We start from the raw sequence: 27,702 nt of genomic DNA, 5'->3' as shown, positions 1-27,702 counted from the left end.
TTTTATCTAACAATAGTTCAGAGCATTGCTGCCTAATATCTTCATGTGAAAGAGAAAATCCAAACAAAAGGGAAGCAATTAAGTCTGGCTCAACCAGATTCATTTTCTTTCTTATTCCACCCCCCCCCCCAAATCAATTCATTTAAGATAGATTTAAGAGCGTGTGTGTGCGCACGTGCTCGCGTACATATTGAGAGATTATTTCCTTCCCTTCCAGCACACCCTTCCCTCCTGCAGTACTGAAGCCAAGGATATCAATGAGATGTCAGATGAGAAAACACACATGGCTGGCGTGCAAAATACTATGGAAAGGAGTGTTTAAAAACAGTCCCCTTTCATCAGAGAGAACAGCTTGGTTTGACAGGCAGCTTTACTCCCTTCCTGACACAGAAAACATCTCATGGACCATACGGATTTGCTTTAATATTTTCATCTATGAACAGAGGAAAAGCCATGTGTACGGGGTCCCATTTCTGCAGATTCAGCTCACTCACACAGATGGCGTATAAAAACTGAGACTGCTCACACCACTGCTGTGAGAGTGAATCATTATTGGCTTCGGTATACAGGAGCTCTGAATCAGAAGATACAGTCACTAGCACAGAAGACAGTGGTGGCCGTACCTCCATCCTCCAAAGATTCAGATACAAGAGAAAGAGAAGGACCAAGTATAACGCAAGCAGCATACATAAATTACATTTAAAAAGGTGGAAGTGTAAAATCTGGCTGTCATGGCAAAAAAAAAAAAAAGAACAAAGACCTGTCAATCTCCTTCTAATTAAAAGTTAAATCCTTATAAGTACTTTAATTATCCAACAGAAGGCTGCTTTTTTATACCCTGCTCCTTTCCTGCTTATTTACATACACATCCACGATGTTGGCATCCTTGGTGCCAACATTATCCTGCAATGCTTGATAGCCATGAAAAAAGAAAGACACAGTTTCTGCCATGAACAGGCATCAGATCTCTCTATGATGTTCTCTAACTGTTTATTGTACCAAGGCAGAAAATGTTGTCTAACACATTTGGAAGGCAGAAGATGAAGATGATACAAGCCACTAAGAAAGGTGATTGGAAAGCCTTGCTTTTTCACTGATGGCCTTAGCCAAGCCTTTTAGGATCTCTGTGAATTAATCTTTCGGTTGGAAAAACTAGTTCATGGCCCAGCTGGTAAGTGATGCTTACTGACATCACAGGAAGTCTGGGAGACCACGAAAATAATACTTTAGAATTCTTTTAGCATCTTTCTTTTGGGATCTTAAAACTCTCAAGAAAAGGGAATGAATGTTACTAACAAGAAGACAACTACCGGTCCACAAGAAAATCATCATTTACCATCACCTGTCAGGTGCACTTCTGTCTACATCACCCAAAGGAGCACCTTGGAAATGAATACCAAACATTATCAGCACTCTGTGTTATTTACTCTGCTCATATTAACACATAGTAAATTGCTCTTGTGACTTTGTCAAGTTTCCCTGTGAGTGCTCCCAACTCATGGGCCCACTTGTACGTCAAGAGTCCTGAGCCATGGCTAATTCCATTTCCACACCCAACTCCCGGTTTGCCACCATGAAAGTTTAATTTTGGAAAGCCGCATACAAATACGTGTTTAATCTCAATGGAAATGCATATTCCAGCAATGTTTACTCTTCTCACTTAAGTTTGGGTTGATTTTCAAAAACAGGCTGCAGAGAAAGGCAGGCAGGGTGTTGGTGTTTGTGCTCATCTCTGCAGTGTGGGATGGGGAAATTTCCATTGGATATTTGCTTTTAAATGGGATGTTGAATTCCTAGCTGATGCAGATGCACTGGCCCCTGCCATTCAGTGCAGCTGGGAACCCGGCTCAAGACTTCAAGAAAACAGCTCACAGAGGCATGGCTTTGCACAAACAAGTAGGTCAATAAAACTCAAGGCAAGAGATGCCCAAATGACTAAACACTTCTCACATGAAAGGCAAAAGAGATCTTCGAGCCCAGAAACGCAAGCCTTGCCCAGCTGTACTGTGTACTGTGATGAATTTTAGTCAATCAACCATTTTTTATGCTGTTAGAACTGTTCCTAAATACAAGTTTTACCCATCTGTGAAACTGGGGTAGCTGTGATTTGAGCAGGGGAGAGGAGCAGCAACAATGCCGATGTCTCTAGATAATGTTCATCAGGTACTTCGATGGAGGAAAGCCAAGACCAAGAGCCCAAGGCAGAGATGCTGCAGTGAAAATCTCAACAGAATGATTCACTTTTCCTGTGTTCACCAAATCTAAAGTGCTGATTAAAGTGTCTGCCCAGGCCAGCTTTACTTCTAATTGTCCTAAAAGAGAAAGGAAAAGGCCATGCTGTCTGTAACAAGGTTGGTTTTTACTTTTTTTTATTCCTGGCCTCTTCTGCAAGAATGTTTGCTCAGGATTTTGTAAGGGACTTAAAAAGCAAAGAGGATTTTATGTATTTATTTTCTGAATGATTCATTTAGAAATAGGCTGAACAATTCTGCCCATTTCTGATCTTACATATTTTGCAGATGGGACAGAGATCAGAATGGAGAAAAACCCCTGTACTACAGGGAAATGCTCTATGTACAGAGCAAGCTGATCCTGCCTGTCTCCAAATCAAAGTTCCCCATCCCTCTGATCATGCTGCCTGTCAGGTCAGCAAGAGTTTTAGGATCCTGTTATTTAGGGTTCGGTTGGCTGCTTAGAGGAGCTAATGTGGCATTCTATTGAGACAAAAGGCTCCTTGAATTTTCCTATGTGTCTGTCTCTATCGTTTTATGAACTTAAACATTGCTTCTGCTTCCCCTCTTCCCACTTGTTCTCCCTCACACAGACCAGCTCCCTTTCATTTTCCAAACTGTTCATGCACTATTTACACACAGAGATACAGCTTTGGTTACATTTGTCCACGACAAGTTCTTGCAATATTTTCAGAGCTGAATACATCCATACAAAAGATATTTCTATGAATATAAAAACTGGGTTCCCTGTCACTCTCATCATGAAAATGCTGCACGGTTATTTTATAACACAAGAGCCTCAAAGCAATTTGCATAAAACATTCTGTATGTGGTTTCAATACGCTCCTCACACCAGACCTGAGCATCTTAACTCGTAAAAACATCTTTGTGTTCATTCATTGTTCTACTGACACAACACAGCCAAATCCATCCCCTGCATAATTTCACTGCAGTCAATAGTAACAGAGCACAGAGGTATACAGATGTTTGTACTATAACAGGCTCAACTTACATGAATATCTCACCTTGTCAACCACTGCTAGTCCTGTCCTCGAAAGTGCCCTTATACTCAGAGCCTGCTCATCCAAAACCCCTTCAGACCTGAAAAGTTCAGCTCCTCTCTGGGTCAAGGCCCTTAGACAGGGATGAATAAAAAATACAGGAAAAGATATGAAAAAACTAGTGCAGCTTCCTGCAAGTACCAGTAACCCAGAGACCTTCAGCTAACATAGGGGCACGAACCTGAAAACAGGAAAGTTGGCAGAGGATGGTATAGCTGAACATGAATATATGCTAGTGAAAGAGGCAATTGCTTTCACAGGACCTCTGAGCTACCCGATTCCTGGCAGAATTCCCATCCCCAAACATTTTACAATTGAAAAGCAATTAAAAAGAAAAAAAAAAAAAACCACATTTAAAATATAGTTCTAGCAACAATAAGCAATTAGTCTTTGATAATTGTTTGTGTCTTCCTGTTTAATCACTCTTCTGCAGTGGCCAGTATGCTGATGATAGATCCTGACTGGTCCGATTATCATTTTTGCCAAATGGCTTTGAGTTTGTTTCTGTTCTTAACTCTGTGATGACAACAGACTGAGGATGCTGCAGCATCCCTGTAAGACTCGCTTGCAAAAGGACTTTTCAACCTTGCTCATTTGCACCGAGGAAGCTTTCTTCTTCCAAATCAGTACAACGTTTATATCCAATTTTGAACTCCAAATCTATCCTTGGCAGACAAGTGATGAGCGTTCAATTTCAGTGCTACTTGATCTCGGCTGTAAACATTTAGATGTAGTACAATCTTCTTCAATCAACTCTAAATACCTGGGTCACGCTACCTCAAAAGACAAGCGTGAACATGACTAGTGCTTTGGGGTTTGACTGCCTCCAACTTCTATTTGGGATCTTAAAACAACAAACCTGAATTCACGTTAACCACAGGTTTAATTAAGAGATGAGTAGTTCAGTTTAACCTCTCTGATTTTGATGGGAGCTATTTTCTTTTGCATGTATCTTTTACAACAGACATCTCTTCTTCCCTGTGAAATTGCTGGCACATGGATGGCACCTGCCTCTCTCCTTTATCCTCTGGCAGTCAAGATAACCTGTCATTTGGTGATGTGCCCAATTTGCTATCAAAGTGAAAATCACTTCAGAGTTTGTACTGCTTGTGTCCAGCCCTTATTGAAATGCTCAAAGGCAGACCTCTAAAACTTTAAAATTCCCAAAGCTCTGTGTTTCCTTTTGACTTATCTTTATCTTAAAATACTCAATGACATAGCCCCAGCTTGCTTAAACAGCCTCATTTCCAAATGTGGGCCAACCCCTTTTTATCTATTCATCCCAAGCAGGTTTGCAGAAGACTTCTTTTTGTTATCTGCTACACAGGCAGGCTGGCACACAATGGATGCCTGAGTTTTGAAATTTCACAGGATTTGCATGTTATTTTAGGTTATTGAAAACTTTCTGTCTATAGCTTCTCTGTGGCACAGCTACTTTCAAGAGCATTCTTACCCTGCCTTGCTAAAAAAAAGGAAAGGAAAAAAAAGGGGGAAAAAAGCCCCTATATAACATTTAAACAAAACTACGCTTTAGTGGTGGTCGTGGCAGCGTTGGGTTAACAGCTGGACTTGATGATCTTAAATCACCTTTTCCAATCTAATTGATTCTATGATTCTAATCCATACTAGGATATATCATAGAGTACTATTTTTTTTCTGTTCTGGCAGGTTTGTGCAAAACCACTGCAGGTCATGAATAACGTGGCTTAACCTAAAGCTTACTGAAAGAAAAATCACCTTATTCCTCATTGGTTCCTTGACACTTCAGATTTTCTCCTTCTTTCTGCCATTCTGCAGTGATGGATGTGAGACAAGCCTGTCCCTCTGCAGAGGAGATTTTTAAAGCTCTCATTCAAACTTTGTGAGAGTTTCTGACTTGCGAAAGTTAATGGTAAAAAAAGGAGTCTGTAGCCCTTATGTGCTGGTTTGGGAGTCTGATCACAAAGCAGGTTTAGTCTAGACACTGAATAGATTGCAGACCTCCAGGGAGTGTTACTTGCTCTAGAAATCAGTGATAAGGATGGTGATTGTGGTACATTCCCTATGGAGATACTAGTGAGCTAGCACAGGGTCACAAAAGAAGTAATGCCTACTTACCAGCAGAGACACCAAACCAGGCTCCTGTACTCAATTCTGTGCATGCAAAGTCAAATATGTGTATTTCACCACTCGACCTATCTAAAATCTCACTGAATATGGGAATATGGAAGTGGAAACTGGTCCTTCTGGATTTTGTACTGTATCAAGTGGAAACAGTATGTTCTGCATTATCCATTCAACAGACACAGTGCAACTCTGGACTCTTATATAGATAAGGAATCATATCTAACAGGTAGCTGTTTTTTAAGTTGCTAATTAAACTAATTCTACGTGTAGTGTAACTGTCATATTTGAGACCTGCATGATGAAATACACGATGTCAGAAGCAGAAGAAACTCAAACAGAGGTGAGAAGAGAGATGAGACAGCAGGTATCTCCATGTTCAGATGTATAGAGACACAGGATGCTTTAAGAAAGCAAAAAAAAAAAAAAAAAAGATACTAATTATTTAAAGAAAAATCATGGGTACATGACCCATTTTCCATGCTTGTCTTGAAAAAGAACAGTGAAATATGGCATGAGATGTCCAGGCTATAAGAATTTTTGTGCCCTTGTAGAGCAGCCAAAGCCTGGTGCAAGATAATCTATAACCCCCTATTAACAGGCAGGTAGATTATTTACCACATCTCAGTAACTGTGTAAATATGAGCACTAGGACACTGAGCTTCATAGGCCTCCTTTAGGCCAACCATGATTGAAACGCAATGAGCTGAGCTAAATGAGAGATATTAAACAACTCCAGGTACAAATGCTGTACTGCAGCACTTTATGTACGGGGAAGGTGTGACGTGTGGTTACTAGACTACATGTGCCTAATGTCTACAGACTAGAGCTGCTCAAAAGGTGAGATGCACATTAAAATGGACATATTCTTAACAAAGTTTCTTTGAGTTTCAGTCACAGCCTATTTCAGTTGAATTTGTTTAACTTAGCAGTGGATTGATTTTTTTACTGGAAAAAATTATAAGTAAATAGGAAAAATGTTTTATTGTTTTTCCTATGTATGGTTAGTCCATTCTGACACTTTTGCATGAAGACATGAGACAGTAATCCAGACAGATGTGACTTGGAAACCGTGAAACCCTACTATGGTGTTATGACTTCTTTATTCTGATTGCATCCTTCTTCTACATCATGATGTGTCTCAAAATCCAATTTGAATCCACAAAAGAACTGCACTACTAGATACATGTAGATGAGGATTTTGGTCATCCTCTGTGACACAAATCCATACTCTTCCTGGTTAGACAGGACATGAACAAACAAATAACAATCAAACTTACTGAAAACAAAAAATCTTGAAGCCTGGAGTCATCAAACCAAACAACTTTTGGCCTGCCTCTGAGTTCTTTCTGTTAATAATTTACTACTTACTAAAACTGAACATGCTCAAAACTCAGCTCCTGAATTTTTCATGAAGTCCTTTCCATATGTATCTTAATTTCAGAAATAAAATCAGACTTTTCCTGCCAATCTTGACTTTCTTTTTGACTTGATCTCCTCTCATGACTCACACCTCCCATCTGTGATTAAATCCTGATGCCACTTTCTACAAAACTTCTCCAGATTTGACCTTTTCACTTTGCCTACATTGCCAAACCCTTGTCTAAGACCTAATTGGATTACAAACTTTAACAGTTAAAATCTCTTCACCCCTGCTTTTGAAACCTCCAAACTAGTTCCATTCTATTTTACTGAAGACCTTGCTGCAAAGATTGTCCTGAAGGTCTATAACCTGGTTATATACACATGGCACCTCACATAGGCATCATTCCCAGCTTGTCTACTTTCTAACTATAGCAGTAGAGCTCAGCCCGGGCTAAATCCACACATAATGACCCAACTTTTCCTGTGCAAGCTGAAACCTGTTACTGAGGTCACACAGTAAAAATCAGAGAAACCAGCTCTCTGATTGCTCCAGAGGTGGCAAGTTGTGCTCACTGCTACCTAGGGTCTACAAATTGAGTGCAAAACTACTTCTCTCCTATTACTCTGTTATACTATTTTCGCTATTCCTCTTCCCTGCTAACCTTTTTCTTTATTCCATATAACAAACATATATACTTTTATAGCATATATATATGATATATATATGCATATGTGTATATACATAACAGACTCAACACTTTTAGGGACAACAGTACTGATGTTCCTAAAAGCTTAGCAGAACAATTTGTATGGCACTTAGAACTATGCAGACCTATTTTCCTGTGATGCCCAGCAAACACTGCTAAAGAATTAGAAACAATAAAATAACCTTAAATAGATTAAAAATACCTAAATCTGTGTATCTCAAGTCTCAGGCTATCTGGTGAGGCGAGAATTGAGCATATTACCATTTTTCCACATCATAGAATCATAGAACAGTTAGGGTTGGAAAGGACCTAAAGATTATCTAGTTCCAGCCCCCCTGCCATGGGGACATTTTAGGAAGGAGTTAACCTGTCCTGTGAAGAGCAGTCAGGAGGTTTCACTGAGCAGAAATGAATGCATAAGATACCCAATAGAATTGAGAGGGGATGGTGACTTTCAGAAGATAGAGAAAGAAGAGAGTTATAGAAGCACAGGATAGTTCGAAGATGACCTTAAAAATCATCCAGTTCCAGCACCCTGCCATGGGCAGGGACACCTTCCACTAGACCAGCTGCTCATCTTGATTATAAGCTTTCAAAATCTCTATGCTGGCTCACCAAGGTTCCAAATCCTTACAGGAATAAGTCTTACAGTAAACTTAAGGTAAAACCTGAGGATTTATAGGACATCAAGGGAGAGAGAGGATAAAAGGAAACCCAACAGTTAGCAAAAGTAAATTGAAATAAAATTGCTATTTAATTATTTGATAAAAGAAATAAAGTAAGAGCACAGAAACCCCTTCTTCCCCATCACTGCATTCTGAGGAAACAGAGACATCAGATACCCTCACAGTGAAGTGCAGAGGATGAAAACTTCGTGTTTAATTAAAACTACACATTAAATACTTGGCAAAAGGGGGGGGGGAGAAGAAAAAAAAAAGAAACACTAAGTTCAGCAAGAGAGAATAAAACATTCAGTCCTTTCCATACCCAAGGCTGCGAACCATGCCTTAGGCTTCACCTGTCAAGTGCTGCAAAGCATTCCTGCAAACCCTCTCCTTTAATTGGCCATCCGGGTGGCAAAACCTTTCCTGGCTCATACCCCGCAGCCCTGCTCCAGCCCATGGAGCTGCTGGAAAAATGAGCAATGAGCAGGTGTCAAATTCTGTCCTTTTATCTCTGGCTTTGAGAAGACAGATACTATTATGTGCAAATCAGCGCAGTGCAGCGACTGATTAGGTGTCTCTTCTAAGAACTGTTTTCGCAAGGCTCTGTGTGCAGACTGGAGCCAGAGCTATCAGCACAGCTACAGGAACAGTATTGTGACTGCTCTACCTCTAGACACCCACAGACACATAAGCAGAGAAATTATTAACTGCACACCTCCATAGCAGGCAGACCAACACCGTGCAGTCTGACCAGCTTTCAGTGGTGAAACCTTTCAATGGCTTATGTATTTTGAGGTTATGTGTGTATTAGGCCAGGTTGGACAGAGCCTTGGGTGACATGGACTAGTGTGATGCATCTTAAGGTCCTTTCCAACCCTAACTATTCCATGATTCTATGTTTGATACGCATCAGCGGAATGCCTAACAAATGAAGAGAGGTTGTAAAGCATAGGAAGCTGACAATGTTGACAAAATTGAAGTGAAAAGTCTTCATAACTCAATGTACAGGAAAAGACTTGATGGGCTCCTCAGCAGTACCTCTGAAGTCATGTATCATTTTGTGGATTTGCATGTGATGTGATACTGACTGCAGCTTGTTTCCTCCTACAAAACATCCTGTCAAACCCCATCACCTCTGTACCTGCAGGGACCTGGTTTTTAACTTTATAAAAATCCATGGATTTATATTACCTAGCGATCTGGCAGAAGGTATTTCATGGAGTTTTTATTTGGTGGTGCAGGAAGATAGAGTTGTTTTCATTTTTAAAATAGAAAACAAAGGAGGGAAAGGAGAAAACCAGTTTTGCTATTTTGAACTGGTCCAAGAAATGAAGCTTCCCATTTTACATGAAAAGGCAACTTTTTTTGCAGTCTTACTACAAAACTAAGGGTGCATGTCAAGAGGTCTTGGTTACCACCCCGGTCCCAGAGGCAGTTCTGCCAAAGCAACAGTGCTGGGAGGGCAGTATTAAAACTTTAAATGTAGATGCCATTTACACCAATATTGCTGTTTGGATGAGTATAATCTCCAAACTCTGGATATGGGATATGCTCCTTCATGCTAACTTATCACCTTTGCATCCAAACCAACAGAGGTTTTATATGTATCCTCATTATGTAAAACAGGAGAGGATAATTTTGGCCTGATAATTTCTAAACTCTTAAAAGAAGTAAAAGTTTTCAGGGCAAGGAGATTACTTCTCCCCTGAATTTTTCAGGTCTCTGTCAAGCATTTGGGCTATGCTTTTCCATAAGCATTTTTGATGTAAGAGACTGAATAAAAGCTTATGAGTTCGTTGGAAAGTACATAAAGCAAACAGTGACATATAATGGAAACTGTTCCCAACAGCATTTGCGATTTCAGCCAGTACAGGGCATAGGGGGTTAACCACTGTATTATGTGGTTTGTATTTTCCAGCATTAATTTGTGAAAAGGTCTTTTACGCACTTGCAATCCAAACAAAAGAACAAGCTAAAAGAACTAAGCACACAAACCATACTGGGCAATACAGCATCACAGCCAAAGGCTGCCAGTAATCTACATTCACATTGTATTACATGAACTGACCCAGAATTAACTATGGCTGCCCTCTCCTGGAATACTTTCTGAAACAAATGAAGTTCTCTCTCATCCATTTACATTAATGGAATTAGCATGCTTAGTGGCAAGAGCACAGCAGAATATGACAACTGGATAAACAGCTATGAGGAAGCAGTAACAGGCAACAATATAACTGAATTATTTTTCCACAAAGGTCCTGAATAGATCACGGAATCATAGAGTGATTTGGGTTGGAAAGGACCTTAAGCTCACCCAGTTCCAACCCCTGCCATGGGCAAGGACACCTCACACTAGACCATGTCACCCAAGGCTGTCCAACCTGGCCTTGAACAATGCCAGGGAAGGAGCATTTACCACTTATTTGGGTAGCCTGTTCCAGTGCCTCAGCACCCTCCCAGTAAAGAACTTCTTTCTTATATCTAATCTGAACTTCCCTGTTTCAGTTTGAGCCTATCACCCCTTGTCCTATCACTCCAGTCCCTAATGAAGAGTCCCTCTCCAGCACCCTTGTAGCCACCTTCACACACTGGAAGCTGCTCTGTCTCCACACAGCCTTCTCTTCTCCAGGCTGAACAGCCTCAACTTTCTCAGCCTGTTTTATACCCTTGTAAACCAGGGTATAAACAGAGCTCAGTCAGAGGATACAGCTTGTGCCATTACTGGCTTAACATTTCAGAATGGAAGTAAAACATCAGGATGGGAGCAGGAAATAAAAAGCCTGCAGTTACTTCCTAGAAAATAGTCACTTTCAGAGACCTCACTCGAGCTTTAGGAAACTTCAGCTGGGACTCTTAGTTCCCTTGTGGTTCACTGATTGAACACCTGCAGCATGAACCCATGTGCTCCAAAGAGGGGCCTCAGTACTTGCACCATGCTCAGCAGACCATAATGCAAGATCCTGCTGGTATGTGTGCACATCCAGAGAACTCCTACTTCACTCTTCAGATGAAGATGGTATTCCCAGTGGATCTGAGAACATAGGAGATTGGGCAAGGAGGTAGCCTCTTTCATTATCATGTATCAGGAGAAGCAGGTGGACCCTGACCTGACATAGGTGATTGGAAGAAGATATGCTTTCAAGGAAGGGAAAAACTACATCCAATCTTCATACATGTTACTATGAGTCAACAAAATGTCCTCACCCATAGTCTCAGATGTTATTGCTCAAACACATGATCAGTACAGGTGGCTTCAGCCTCCTTTCATAGCTATATAATCACCTATTAGTACACCATTCATGGATGCTTCCTTTGAACACATTTTTTGCTTGAGTCAAATCAATAAGAATCTCTTGATTTTTTTTCATGAGAAATGAGAGCATAAAATGGTAATTTGGGAAGATCACTGGCCAAATCCAAGCTATTTCTTCTTCCATAAAGGTATCACTGAGTCATATCTAGCCATAAGGGCACAGTTACATGCTAATATTGTAGAAACATGATGAGATTTCCTGAGATTTAGATATCAAATTGATCAAAAGAGTATGATCAAAGCAAATGGAACAAAAATCAGAGGTGAAAAATTACTCACCTGCATGAGAGGTTTGACTTTGAGAGGGTTCTAAAAATATCAATATTAAACAGCTATCACAGTAGGATAACATTTTAAGTGAAGCACCACATCCAAAACTACAAAAAGCATTCAAAATCTGTAGTTATGTTTGAGCATTTTAGAAGTTCAGTAGTAAACAACTACAGATGTACAACTTCGTTATCTTTTCTTTACTGTTTTCCTCTATCACCACATTGCTCCTGACCATTTCTTAACATGTCTTGCATTTGCCTCTGACAGCAACTAGTGTACCAGGCACTGTATGAAAACATGCAAAGTCTGTGTCCTTAAGTAATCACTTTGTCACGTAATGGCCAGTGAAATCTTCATGTATGCCAAGAGCCCTTTCAGATGCCACATTCAATCTGCCTCAGAGAAAAGTAGCTGTAATAGAAAGCAGATGTTCCAGAACATCTGTTGAAGCTGTTGAAGTGAAATGCAGATGTTGCGCACACTGAACTCTAAACCATCGACCTTTCAGTATAAAGGGAACAAACACACTCCTCATCTTAAAAACACTGAGACAAGATCTTTGTTACCATAAAGTCCAATAAGGTAACACTACTTTTAGGTTTCTTACACAAATACAGAAGCAGCAAACCTATAGAACACTGAAAAACCTATAAAAATACTGGAGAATTGCCTTTGACACAAAAGATTAATTCCAGTAGTCTTTAATGATCTGAATCATTCAAAACCCAACCATAGCATCCATCCTCTCTTTTTACCCATTTAATTTGTGTCTCAGCTCCATTTTTACATTCTGAAGCATGGCAGCCTCAAATAGAAGATGCTTTGTAAGAGCAAAGGTCCATTTCCTCTGACAGTCTTGAGATCTAATGTAGATGAATATCACTCTCTTCTCTCTAAAAAGCAGGATACAAAAACCTAACAAAGTTCTTAATTAATTGAAAATCAGGCAAGCTTGACCTTCTCTTACTTGTCTAAGAGAAGAAACCAGAAAAATCACAGTGTGCCAACACTTGTTATTAACAACAATCTGAAAATCACCTTCTTGAAGGGGAACGCTAGCCAGAACGGAGTATTCTCTCACATCAAAGAACAACTACCAGTAAAGACCAATAGGAGATCTACTGACGCTTATAAAGCTTTGTTTTTTAACATCTCAATGTCATTCAGCAGAATGGACTGCTGTCTTTACCATCCCCAAACACCTCATTAAATGAGTTAATCAAGTATATCCTGCTAATGAGAAAACATGATTTAAAAAGTTCAGAGAAGTGGGAATAAGGAAAAAAATTAAGAGCAACCAACCTAGGAACATCCTGTGGTTCATAAAATATAAGCTGTAGTTCACTTAACAAAATATGAGCTATAGTTATGTCTTCTGTGAGTAAACAGCAATGAACCTCGTCAAAAATTCATGGGGATAGTTTCAGATAGGGATCCACAGGGATAATTTCTGTCCTGCCTACAGTTTGATGGTCTAGAAAGGAAGGGTCTTGCAGCTTTATAGAATGGTAAGGGTTGGAAAAGACCTCAGGATCATCTAGTTCTAACTCCCCTGCTACAGGCAGGGACAACTTCTACTCGACTGTGACACATAAGATACTGCAACTAATATACATGCCTGTAGAAACCGTATGGCTTTGGTATTTGGACATCCTGCATTTATTTGAATTTGGTATTAGGATCTTCCTGAACTTATATGTAAAATTATCCATGCATATATCCACAAGGTTCATACAGAAATACATAGAATGCATGTAATCACTCCAGTTACCAGGTTCATCATTAACATAGCTAATTGATTATTATTTCCTAGTAGCTATCTATACGTACAGCTACATCATACACTTTTTACCATGTCAGCTTCTTTTGTCCATTGACCCATACATTTGAGAGTCACTGTAGCATTTTAAATCTTAGGCGTTTTCATATATCCCTTGTTCATCCTTATCTAACGGCTCACTAAGTATAAATTTTTTTTCCAAATTATGCCTGTCCAGAAGGACTCAATCCTGTACCAGTAACAGAATTTCTATGCCTAAGAGTATGAGGTCTAGATATATCTGGAATATTTCTGCTTGACACTGAGATGGAAGAAAGGCTATGTTTGATCAGTCAGTCTTTCCTCTACAAATGAAGAAGTATTTCATGCACATATTTTCTCACGCATTGTGAATCCATGGGATCACAATAACCTCAACAAGAAATTTAAATATGTGAAAGAAATTATGGCAAAATCACTTTGGAAAATCCAGCTGAGATCAGCATGACTTAATTTTCTGGCAGTCTGTTGAAGTATTTACACCAATCTTTGTTCTGTGATCTGGTTTGCCTGTTAATAACACTGAGCAACAATTTACCTTACCTAACTTAGCATCCTATCAAAGCAGTCCTAAATACTTGAACCCTGTATGAGAATTTGCATTGTGTGGGACAGGGAACTGTAATGTTCTCTTGGATAATTTGCAAGCATGGCTCTTTACGGCTTGGCCATAGTGTGAATTGCCATCAAAGGCATCAAACACCATTTCCCTGACTGCCCACTTGCCAAGCCCTGAGTAGAATGGAAATATGACATAGACTGTATCGAGGGCCCTGGAAAACCACCTGCAAATCTTTGGCTCTGAGAGCTAAGCCATTTCTGCTAGGCACTCATAAGAATGACCTTCGTCTTCAGATTTCCGAGGGAGAATACAGCTGTTAATTAATAAATTATCACAAGTTTTCCCCTGCAGGTTGTTTATACTAATAAGCAGAGCTGATATTATGATTATTGCTTTTCAAGTTACCACACAGCCTTCTGAAAGAGACCAGTAACAATGGAGATAGCGATGATTAAATGAGTCCTAATGCTTCAGAAATGGTTATTATTCAAAAAGTTAGGGGGACAACAATTCCTTTCTTCTTCAAAGACTAAGAATTTGTTTGCTTGTCTGGTTGGTTTCTCTTCTATTTCTATTTTCACATCACTGTAACAGGTCTGTTAAATTGGCAGGACCCAAACACATGCCTCAGAAATGGCTCTCTACTTAGAGCTGGTATCACATAACTAACACACAAAAAATAGTGATCACTACACATCAGACAGTTAATGCGCTCAAAGAAAGCCTCAAAAGACTTTAATCAAAGTGGCAAAGTAGCCTAGTTTTATTTCATGGGCTATCACTCTGGTCATATTACACTTTCTTTGGATCAGGTCCCCAAATGCCTATACTCCACTGCACCACTGCAAAAAAACCTGTGGCTGCTTTCTGATGGTTCTTAGAGCTGTGCCCTCATCTCCATCCATGACCAAAGCCTTGCCACTGAGGTTGGTCTCAAATGCTCTTTCCCCTCCAGCCTTCTCCTCAAATGACAATTATAAATGTGATGGCCTCTCCACATGAGACCATTAGGTAGCCAAGTGACCTTGCTTCCCAGAGCACATCACTTCTGGGGACACTATTAAAAGATAAATAGTTTGGGAGGTGACCAGAAGAAATGACCACTATTTCTTTTTCTGGCTATTACATACACTTTCATAGCAAAATCTTCCCAGACCTTGTCTCCCTAGGCTTGTAGATTGAGCATATTTCTCACCTCTTGCAGCGCCTCAGCTTCACTGGGGCAGTAGAGATCTCTGCCGTATGCAAATGGTTTAGTAGTGGACTTGGCAGTCCTAGGGTAAAGGTTGGACTTGATGATCTTAAAGGTCTTTTCCTAGTTGATTCTGTGATTCTATGTACTGTTGACAGTTATGGGTGCTCAGATCCCACCACATCTAGGTGCTATCACACCTCACTTTCATCATTATAATACCAGTTCTCACAGAGAATCAAACTCGGCACTACAGAAAGGCACATTTCTCAAATTAGCTATTAAAATTGACTTTTATCACATTATTGATGCCATCGTAGCCATTCAAGGAAGAGATTTCTTACTTTGCATTTTTTGTCTCAAAAAATTCTATTAGCAATGAAAAAACATAGTTTTATTAATTCATTGGGTAGCAAGGCAGAGAACAGTCACGCCATTCCTCCCCCCAGCAGTTAGCAATGGAGAAAAATCAGAGCTCTGGTGGTTTCTTGGCTCCATTTGGAAATGGTACAGATACCTCTTGCAGTACAGCTTACTCAGGTAACCCTATATATAAATACAGCGTACTTTTTTTCTCCATAAATTCTGTCCAGTCCCACTGAAGAGGCTGGATAGAGTAAAAGAGGAGAAATAGCCAAAATTTAGACCAAAAAGAGAGGTAATTTCCAATTATACGTAAGTCTGATTGCTCCACGTATAGCAATTCTTCTAATATGTGTCATTGCAACTTCAGATTTATGGGACTTTTCACCATATTCTGTAGGAAATACCTTCATGGTTCAAAGGATCTTACTGACAAGGCTCCTTAGGTGTCAGTCTAAATGCTCGCATCGTCATCTTATCCCATTACTCTTAGTTATAGCCTATATTCTAGCCTCAAAATAATTCTGTTCCCACATGGTGTTGATATCCTTCTAACATTTCAAGCCTGCACTAGCCTCTGGCACAGGAAGACATCAGAAAAATATACTAGACTAAATTAAAATTGTCAGAAAAACCAATGAATGCCAGATAATGTAAAAATATCCCTGTAATTTGCAGGTCAGCCTTGTGGTTTCTTTTATTGCCAATAATTAAGCAATTCAAGGTAGATTAATTCACTCACAAAAAGCAAATAAGCTTTGGGAAAGCTGTGCTGCAAATCATTCCTACTCTTTGTCTCCACATAAACTCCAAGCACATCACCAGAAATCAGGGACCTTGTTCCTCACAGATGTAAAGCAAAAGAAGGACTGTGGCTTCCCACAGAGCTGCAGAATTACTGATGCTGGTAGGTACCTCTAAGGATCACCTAGTTCAAATTCAGCTCAAAGCTGGGTCAGCTAGAGCATGTTGCACAGGGCCATGACCACCAAGGTTTGAATAGCTGCAAGGATGGAAAGGCCACAACCTCTCTGGGCAGCCAGTGCCAGTTTTCACACACCCTGTCCTGGGTTCAGAAGTAGCGGTCATTTTTTCTTCTTTTTGTTAGCTGGTGCAACACTGTGTTTTTGACTTTTGGCCTGGGACCAGTGCTGATAGCACGGATGTTTTTAGTTACTGCTCAAATGGTTGGTCTGGCCAAGGACTTTCTGAGCCTCATGCTCTGCCAGGGAGGAGGGGAAGTTGGAAGGAAGTAGAGACAGGACACCCGACCCAAACTAGCCAAAGAGGTATTCCATACCACACCATGTCATGCCCAGGATGTAACTGGGAGTTACCCGGAAGGGCTAGGGACTGCAGGGTTGGAATAGGTTTTGTTTGGTGCTCGGTCGGGCGGGGGGGGGGCGACTTATTGGTTGGCGGGGGGTGAGGTGTTGTATTTGCTTCCCTTGTTATTTCCTTCATCATTATTATTATCATTAGTGCTAGCAGTAGTGATTTGTGTTATACCTTAGCTACTAAACTGTTCTTATCTCAGCCCATGGGAGTTGCATTCTTTTGATTCTCCTTCCCATCCCTCTGGGAGCAGGGGAAGGCAAAAAAGGGGGGGAGTGAGAGAGCGACTGTGTGATTTATGGCTGACTTTGTTTAAACCGTAACACACACACATTGTGAAAAGCTGTGCATTTTGGGGTTTTTATTAATGCCATTCCCTAAATTTCAACTTGTGCCCATATCCTCTTGCCCTTTGACTGGATACCACAAAGAAGTCTGTCTCTGTCTCTATATCCTCCCATCAGATATTTATACACACGGATAAAATCCCCTGAGCCTTGTCTCCTCTGGGATGGCTTCTTCCCATTGTCTGAAGAAGGAGTCATCTCCTTCTTTCTGATCTGGTGGTCTGTGGTGAACACCCACCACAGCATCACCTCCATTGGTCTGCTCTCTGAGTATGACCTAGCAGCTCCCAGTCGGCTCATTGTTTGGTCCCAAGGCAAAGTTCCCTCACATAATACGCAAAACCTGCTGTGGTTCCTCACTGCCCTCCCCTGTCATTCCTGTGATGGTTTTGCCCCACTTGATCAGGAAGATCACATTTCTTTGTAGGCACCTCTGATCCCCAAAGAAGATCCCACAGTCATAAAAGACAAGTCCTTGCTGTTGACACCAAATATGCAAATAGTTGCAGACCTACAGGGTCTGTCCACTCCTTCTCTAGCCCTACCCCATAAACGAGAAAACCACCTGGGCCACATGTCCTCAAGCATGACCTGTGAAAACTTACAGACATAACTCATATGCTCCAGGTGCCATTGACTGTAGCACTGATGCTCACCTGAAGTGAGTAATAGGCCAGGGGCTGGACAAGCCCAACCAGTGTGTCTACAACGTCCGAGATCTGAGCCCTTGGGAAGCAGAAAACATCCCCTAGAACACAGGCTGGGTTCATAGAAGAGGACTCCATCCCTCACAGTCACTCATTGCCACCAGCCTTCTTTCTCAGGCTCAGATGCTTTATTGGACAGAGCTCCAGCCCCGCCTGTGCATCCACGGAACTGAAGCTATTCTGTGGTTGCATATCTGCAGGTGGAGCAGAAGCCTCCTGTACTTATCCCTTCCCAGCTGCAGCCAGCACCCTGAAAACCCTTGAGGAGTTCCCAGTTCTCCAGCAGCCCTAGAAGTTCCCAGGAGATCTCAAAGGAAAGCAGAGAAACTACTCATCTGTTGGCTGCCTCTTTTAGCTGCACTCACTGCATGAGTTTAAGGGAGTCCTGATCACTGCCACAACCAACAGCGGCTTCTCTACTTTTATGGATAAACAATACACCAGCCACTAAGTGGACCTTTGAAGGTCCATCCAACCCAAAATGTTCCATCATTCCTTTTCTTCTACTCTGCTTGTGCTCCAGACACGGTCTGGTGTTTGCCCTGGTGTTGCAGGGGAATTATACAGGGAAGTCATCCTTGGCGGGTTAATTAAAAGGGCTTTCTTCATGATGAAGTGATGATCAAGTGGTAAGGAATCAACGACTGAAGGAAAATCATAGCGCAAGCAAATGGTGATAAAGTAATAGTGGAATGGTAATGAGAGTCACAGGAATCATTTAGGTTGGAGAGGGCCATAAAGGTCATCGAGCCGTTAATCTAACACTGTCAAGTTCACCTGTTCCTGTTCCTCTGGCACAGGAAGACATCAGAAAAATATGCTAGACTAAATGAAAATTGTCAGAAAAACCAATGAATGACAGATAATGTAAAAATAAATGCAATTTGAGCAGTTAAAAATGGAGAAGGCCTATTAGATTACTGAATGCGCCCCTGAATACAGGATGTCTTAATCTGATATTAAATGTGATCTAAGCCAAAATGGTCAAGAAGAACCTTGCGCATCTTCTTTAATCTAGAATTTCTTGGCCTTTATACACTATATCTCAAAATGCTAATACAGCAGCACCTGAAGGTGTGTTAATTTATGTTTCAAAAATTAAAATAATTTCCCTTTTTTTTTTTTTTTTAATAGAATGATGTACTTTGTCTCACAGCAAATGTGAAGATTTTGGACAGGACTCAACTAAAGTTACCTGTCAAGCCCATGCCTTCTTCAAACTGAGTGCAAAGAGAAATATTGCTGTGCCTGTCTGCAGTCAGGTAGAACTGCTGCAGCCAACCATATTTAAGCTGCAATTTCAACAAACACACATGGGAATGAAGTACTGGGAGAATATTTGATTGTGTTTGTTTACCAACAGTGTTGATGCCAAGCAGCTTTGCCTGGCAAAGGAAGGATGAAATTTGATTTTTAATAATACCATGGCTCTGATAGGAACTGTGTTACAAGAAATACCATTTCAGGGTATCAGAAGAAAGATGATACAAATGAAGCAGCAATACATCAAAATCTCAGTTTTGTGAAAGTTATTTTAAAGGGAACATAAACTTAAACACATAATCCCAAAGTCAGACCATGTAGCATGACTGTGACCACCAGCAGCCCCACTTCAGTTAGGGGCATTTTTAAGTATTCTTTGTGGTTATACCTGAATTAACTCAAAATACAAGTAATTTCCTTTTATCAACAGAGGACCCTCAAGGAAGAAGAGCAGAATTTTTCCTAAAATTTTAAAACCACAGTTGACCTCCAAAATATTTAATAGGCTTCATTTAATATTTAATAGCCTTGGGTGACATAGTTTAGCGTGAGGTGTCCCTGCCCATGCCAGGGTGGTTGGAACGAGTTGATCTTAAGGTCCTTTCCAACCCTAACTCTTCTATGATTCTATGATTCAGTTTGTAAAAGTCTGTATTTACTTCTAAACATGCATCTTAAGGACTGAAGAGTTGCTCTAAAAATATGAGACGCCTCAGTCTAGAATGAACTCTGTTTCTTTGAATGAACTTGATTCACAAACCTAGACTCAAGAAAGCATTTTCTTGTACTGAAACTCTTCATTGGTGGGTCAATTAAAAATGGATTCAAGAGCAAATAATGTTCCTTAGCAACTTAAACAGAGCAGGAAAAACCACACTCGTTGCTAACCACTAGGGGAAAACCAAAGTGACTTGTCTCTTTGCTAAGTTACCTTGCTTTATTTTATTACCAGCCTCTCCAGGTCTTTTATACAAGAGACACTTGCTGACATATGTAAACGACTTCAGTGAGGATGCTCGCATTATGCTCACAAAGCACAGAGGAAGCAAGGCTGAGTTCAGGTCTTCCCATTTGCCTTGTTCCTGGAAAATTTAAGGTATGATGAGCTTCTAGTGTGAAGTTGGACCTTCTATCTTCCCTTTTGTATAAGCAGCACAAGAGAAGATATTTCAGTTTCATTGCTAAATATTCAAGATGTGTAATGCAATGACTTAGCCTGTCTGGAAAGATTAGAGGACATCACACATCTAACCCATAATACTGTCTCAACAATCTACTGAAAGTAACATTATGTTTTGCTTTGTGCTTCTTCAGCACCTGGTTTAAGATGGTCATTGCTTTGGAATTTTGGTTTTAAGATAGGACAAACAGCAAGCACTTAAACAACAATACTCTGCTTTTTTAAAGAAAAACTAATGTCTACTTCAACAATTATGACAGCTTTTACTTGGAGACTGCAATGAAAGACATCTGATGGATTCTGAATAAAGAAAAATCCCTTTATTCATGATGATAAAAGCCTGAAGTGTTCAGAATATCTTTTAAAGAAAGAAAAGTTCTTTTTCTCAAGATACGCCTGACAGGCTGTAGCTGGAAGCATATGCCCTGAACACGAGTTCAGATGCTCACCAATCTTTGCAGAGTCAAAGGGATCAATTCAGATTTTCTGTATTTTAATGCAGGGCCAATTATTTTTGCAACCAACCCTTAAAACAGGCCTGACTGGCTCAATTCTGATATCAATTTCAAGTCTTTAGATTCTGATTTTGCAAACAGCATCGCTACAGAATTGATCACTAAGTCATTGTTATCTTCATGTCAAGCTGAGACCTTAAAAGTCTCAAATATGTGTATGATCTTACAAACTTTGTGGAGAATCTAACTTGACAAAACCAGATGGGAATGGCAAAGAGACCACAAAACACTGGGAAGAATCCAGCCACAAATCTCTTTTATGACAATGTATTTTAGAATCTTGCAAATATTTATCTTCCTTTCTGCTGCACAGCCAGGTTGAATCAGGTTTTGTATTTTTTCAAATTATTTATGTGATTTCTACCTGGAAAAAAGGAAAAAGATTAAGCCCTGCTTATACGCAGCAGCTCTGCCAACCTATATATCACAGTGGTTTCTGTCTGTGAGAAGTAGTGTGTTTCTTGAATTTGTTCCTAATCTTTCTTAAGAGAGAAAGATGACTGAATCCCATTGCCAACAGACCAAAGCAGAACTGTGCTGCTGATACGTGTCTCATATTCGTGCAGTGTGCAACAGCTTTCCTCCATTATTATCCTGTATACACAGCATCAGCAGGCTGAAATGTTGGTGAACAGAATGAATTCACTAAGCCCTGGAAATGACAGCAATGCTTTCCATTTCCTGCTGGATATAGACAAGGTTACTTTGCTTTGGTGTCCTTCAGTAGCATTTCCTATCATTAAATGTTAGACCACAAAGACTGATAGGAGAGAAGCTGGCAGTTCATGTCTTTCTCCTATCTTTTTGCCTGTTTTCCAGGGGATGGTCGCTTTTTCATCCTTCTCCTTAACAAAATAACTAGTTGTGTTCTGCCTGTCTGTGGCTCAGGCTTTAGAATCATTTTTAGATATTACACGAAGGCGCTTACACTAAGTAGCTCATCAAATGAAGGGTTTAAAAACAAGTATGAACAGGGTATCTATCACTCTAGACTTAGAAAGCCAGCCTTTGATTTTAACCATCATTCCAGAAAAGTATAATCTGGTGTAATTAATATTATTATTATTAAACATGGCTATTGACATAAAACTATATTATCTTCTTTTCCTGACTAACCCATGGCTTCCTTTTCTTCAGCATTTTACCTCCCAACACATATATACCACCACACACTTCACGATCCTGTTTTAAGTGATGCATTTAGTTTTTAACCATTTCTTTTAGGGATGAAATTGATTTTTAGCCCTGCAGAGTTGAAAGCTCAAGAAGCGTCACAAGTCAAGCTGCACAGGGTCTGACCATCATGTAATGGGGAGAGCTCAAGGAGACATTGTGCAGCCAAAAGGTGCCCTTTTTCCTAAAAATGCGTCAGCACAGTGTTGCTGCCTGTTTTACATGGAAGTCATGAATACAAAAAGCTGATCAGGTGCAATTGTTCTCAAGAATCGACAATGAAAATAACGATTTTAAAGGGAAACATGGAATTGAGGGGTGGTAGACAATCTTTGGCCTACCTCAGCTTAGAGCTGGGTAAAAGCTTCACTTTCCCTCCTAATCTGCTTTGTAATGATGCTTGCACAGTGCAGAGAACTATTTAATCCTGCTCCAGCAGACAGTGTACTGAAATGGCATAGGAAACCCACAGCAGCAGCCGCCCAAGGGAGGACCAGATCCCCATCACCCCCAGGTGCTCTGTGGGTTTATCTCTGGATAAGCATCCCATTCCTATCCATGAAGCAAAAAAGGTGGAAGGGAGGTGTTCTTAACACAAATAGCAAGGCAAAAATAATATTCCCGCACCGCCATGATGTTAGATAAATGGAAATTTTCCCATTTCTCCCATCACTTTTGACATCTGCCATGAACATTAATCCTATCAGTGGAACACCCCGTCAGTGCTCTCAAATGCTGACCACCCTGCTGTCCATTTTGACTAATAAAAATGAAATCAAGCTGCACACCGAATGTACCCAGCAATTCTATGTTGCTCACAAATTCCTCCAAATTAACATCTCATCTACAGCACAATGATCTATAATTTCACAGCCCTCTTGCAGCAAAATAAGGCACTATTTAGAACATTTTGTAAGATTATTTCACATCAAAATAACAGTACGTTCACAAATGGGTTTTAAATCCCTGGATAAGTTTTATCCATCTGCCCCAGAAATTCATCTAAGTCTTTCATTTCTTTTAGCTGATCCACACCTATAGAGAATATAATAAGCTCCAATTTGCTCTTTGTGAAAGAAGACCACAATGAGAGACAACCTAGCAGATTTGTAGCCGTGGCATATTTAAAGAAGAGGGGCGGGGTGAAATCCCATTACTTCACTTCCCCAGTTAAGCTTTTTTTCCCCTTTCTCTTTAAATACTATAATTCCCAAGCTCCTGGTGTGCTTCAAGAGTTGCAGAGAGAAACCTGGGTTGCACAAGCACAAGCTGTACAACTCAATTACCAAGATCTGAAGGAAACTCGTGTCCTCGGACAGCATCTCTTGAGGCTTCGCCATGAACACTGCCTGATCTAATTAGGAAACACTCAGCATCTTCATGGCAATTACTAAGGAAAACAATTATGACATGACCACTGTCTTCTTTCAGATGGAAAAACAGCAGAAAATGACAGGAAATGGAAGTTGGCCGGGAGTTAATAAAACAGCCTTTGGCAAGAGAGAAGAGAAATGCCGCTTCCATGAGAAGGTACAATTTTCTCAACTGGAAAATGAGGAAAAAGTAACACATTGCCAGCTAAGGACCAATAGGGAAAAAAGAGTCCATTCAGTCATAAATGAGCCACAGACACAATAATGTGCAGTTTATGCTTGCAGACGGCTGCCTATCACAGTTTATTACAGGAAAAGAGCCTTTAACAGGGCCATGGTATGGTTCATAGCTGCCCTACTCCCACACATTTGCCCTCAAGAGTGAGGTGACAACGCATTAATAATCCTACACCTATGCATGTTATGAATTACATTTCTTTCAGCACCAAAACCAATCTGAATCATTGAAAACACACTGAAGTCCCCAGAGGAGTTTGTCCGGTGGCTACAATAGGGAATGGGGAAGAGAAACTCTTAATTGCAGCCCCAACCTTAATCACTGATTCGCTGCTGGAATTTAATCATGCAACTTAACTGCTCTGCCTCACTTTACTGATGTGTGTCATATTAACAAGTAGCTCTGGAGTAATCAAAATGTGGCAGACACTTCATAAAACAATAAATGTAATCAGTATAGAATCATAGAATAGTTAGGGTTGGAAAGGACCTTAAGATCATTCAGTTCCAACCCCCTGCCACGGGCGAGGACACCTCACACTAAACCATGTCACCAAGACTCCGTCCAACCTGGCCTTGAACACCGCCAGGGATGGAGGATTCACAGCTTCTTTGGGCAACCTATTCCAGTGCCTCACCACCCTCACAGTAAAGAACTTCTTCCTTATATCCAACATGAACTTCCCCTGATGGGTTCAAATTTAACTTTGAACCTTAGGACCCCTTGTCCTATCACTACAGTCCCTGATGAAGAGTCCCTCTCCAGCATTCTTGTAGGCCTCCTATGGCACTGATGCAACACAGAGATGTGAGTCTTAATGTTTATAAAGTGCCTGAAGAACTTGGGAGAGCTTGTGCTGACGAAATACAAAAGTATCATCACATTTATTTTGCAAAGAGGTATGAATATGTGATTATAATTTTATTACCCACACAGATTTATATGGAGGGTTTCAACACAAAGGAAATTAAAATTTCTGACACTTTCTCTGCAGTGCGAGTTCATTATCAGAGCGGTGTATCAAATGTAAGGGATTTAATAACCTGCGCTTAAGATCAACTATGAAATCACACCCAAATCCTGGCTATCTTCAAGCAATGTATAAGCAAAATACTGTCTGTGAAATTGTGTTTTAAATGTTATTTTTCTAACGTGGATGTTATAACAGCACACAATCTGAGTACTTTCAGAGCATTTATTTACTGTCGCAGCTGTAATTTCCCCTCTATTTTGATTATCTTGACATTTTTTTAATCATAAGAGTTATAAATTTTAAAATTATATGGCAGGCTTGATAGGCTGCAGGTTAACCCCCCAAGTGAAGTTACTTTCTTTATTAGATGTTAAATTGCTTTTCTACAAAAGGAGAATTGTATTTTGGTTAATTTTTTGCTTTTTTAATTCTTCCACGGATTTCATCTGATAATACAGTGGTCTGAGTGACAGCAAAGATTTTTGTTTTCAATATTCCTGGATAAATATTGACTAAAGATGCCAGTTCTGTCTTTCACCATTGAGATGAATTAGTTCGGGCACAATTACAGCAGGGTTTTTTTTAGTATAGTGTCTAGTATGACTTAAAAGTTTCTAAACTGAGTTTAGAATTTGCACAGATCTTCTTCCTGAGCAGCTCTAGAATTTTCAGACATCATAACTACGGTCTGGAATTTGGCTGGGGAGCTACAGTTGCCTGACTGTTAAACATGATACTCTTCCAGCTCAACACACATTCCTGTAAATCATAAATAACTTATAAATAATATAAATTATAAATAATATATTCTGTATTCATAGTCAAGACTTTTTATCCAGATACTCTCCATGTCCCCTTTATTGAGTAATGCCATTTCCAGCACCACAAAATATGGAAGGTTTCCCTCCTAAGTTCCATGTGAAGCCTATTATAGCTATGAGTATCCAAGGTCTGAACAGCCTGGTTCCTCAGGACTCCCACAGCTACACCTAAAACCACATGAGAAACTTCAAATTACGTGAGTTAAACACTCAGGAATGGTATGGTTATGGAAAACCATGGACATCTTTTCATGTCACTTAATTTGTGGGGGATAAAAGCCAAGAGAGGTTTTCAATAACTTTGTTAGAGAGATTTCCTGTCTCAGACCTTTGGTCAGACCAGTATATGCATGATCAAACCCTTCTCTCCTAGGAGATACACTTTTTACTAACAATCAAAAGTCAGAAGGAGCAATGTCAACCCTAACTCACTAGCAGCATTACAGTCTAGCAGCATTAGAGTCCATAAACAAGATAAGGGATACTTTTTTCAGGGCAGCTTTCCCTAATTTGGAAACTTCAACATACAAGTTCTGACGGACTTCTGACTATTGTGTCCTTTCTAAGCTGCTGCAATAACTCAAGGAATGAGCTTAGCAGATCTGTCCAACCCAAGACAAGAAGAAGAACTGACACTAGCACTTCCAAGTTTTTACACTGACATGTGGACAAACTCTTTCCAGCTATTATATCTCATCTAATATCTGTGAACAAACTTAAGAGGCAACTTTACAGCTTCTTTGCTTTCTGACATATTTATGGCATAAATGAAAGCAATTAATTAGCATGACCAGCCTACATTACGTCCTAACCTTCATTCTCTTTCAGAAACTATTTGACTAATAATATTGGTTTATTATATGGTTTCATTATGAATTTTAAATTTTGAAGATAGAATAGATAGATTTGGAGAGCATCAATCCTCACTTTTTTACAGGTACCATTCAAAATAATTTATCTCTTTTTCTCATAATTATTTCATTGTTTAATACATAGACATAAAGGAGAAAAGAAAACAGAACTGCATGTCCTGGCAAAGAAACATCTCAATGTGGAATTGCAGTTCTCTGTTCTGGATCCATAATTCATGCATTGGACAAGTGTGCATAGGACTTCTCTGTTTTGACAGATATAATATAAAGATGAAAACATATTCCAAAGCAGAAGGATTTGTAGCTTTTCAAATTATAAATGAGTTTTGGCTTTGAATCCCCTAACATCATAGGGAGGAATGTGACCACTATTAGCCCTGGTAGCATGACATGATTTCGGATTTGAAGCTCATTTTCTCTCACAAGGGTGTATTTGTGCACACTGAAGTCTTAGTCTCTCTGTTAAAATGGCAAATAATAGAATGTGCAGATTCTAGGACGATAACCAGGACTGAGATCTTCAACCATTATTCAGAAGTCAATGCTTAGCAAATCTGTACCGAATACCAGCTGATAAGCAAAGTTTAACACACTGATTTCAATGCTGAGAGTCACGCAGGACCTTTCAGCAAAAAGATCTGAAATATTCTTCCTTAGCCATCTTTCTCAAGAGGTCTCAGGTTTAGTCAGGCCGACCAGTAACCCCTCCAGAAAGTAAACACACTGAGAAGCGTATTACTTCTACACATCCATGTATCTCCCCAGGGATCTTCTCAATAAAAGAGGTCACATTGCAAAGTCTTCGTTGTTTGTAGAACTCACTCTTCCTGCTTATATTTACAGTGACCAAGCACTTTGTTTAGACACACACAGTTTCTCTCAAAATACACCTATCTCAGAAAGCAAACAGCAAGGAAGAAGAGGAAAACAGACTGTCAATGCTGTCTCTGCAGCACAGCTGTTCTGAATGCCCTAAATATTTAACCCATGGATAAAAGCTCTAATGGCAACATCATTATCCAAGACCTTCAGAGAGACTAACGTGTGATGACCACATAGTTATACACACAAGGAGCTCAAAGTTAGACTGCGTTTGAAGTAATCAGATCACAACACTCTGGATTGTAACACAAATACAGTGCCTTGGAGAAATAAAAGAAGAAAAGGACTATTTTGCATTATTTTTTTGGCAGACGCTATAGCGTCCTAGTAACAAAACCATACCCTTAAACTAACTGCAAAGCTCATGGT

The 27,702-nt window shown here is 40.0% G+C and overlaps 1 protein-coding gene across 1 annotated transcript in view; it reads right to left on the bottom strand.

The window, feature by feature from the left end:
- Positions 1-27,702, bottom strand: part of TRAPPC9 (trafficking protein particle complex subunit 9) — a 499,166-nt gene that overhangs the window by 14,315 nt on the left and 457,149 nt on the right. The gene's annotated exons all lie outside the window — the stretch shown is intronic.

The sequence above is a fragment of the Pezoporus occidentalis genome, unplaced genomic scaffold (assembly GCF_034315485.1).
Source record: "Pezoporus occidentalis ecotype Australia unplaced genomic scaffold, CSIRO_AGI_Poc_V1 ctg3, whole genome shotgun sequence".
Taxonomy (NCBI): Eukaryota; Metazoa; Chordata; class Aves; order Psittaciformes; family Psittacidae; genus Pezoporus; species Pezoporus occidentalis.
This window is presented reverse-complemented; position numbering and strand designations above follow the sequence as displayed.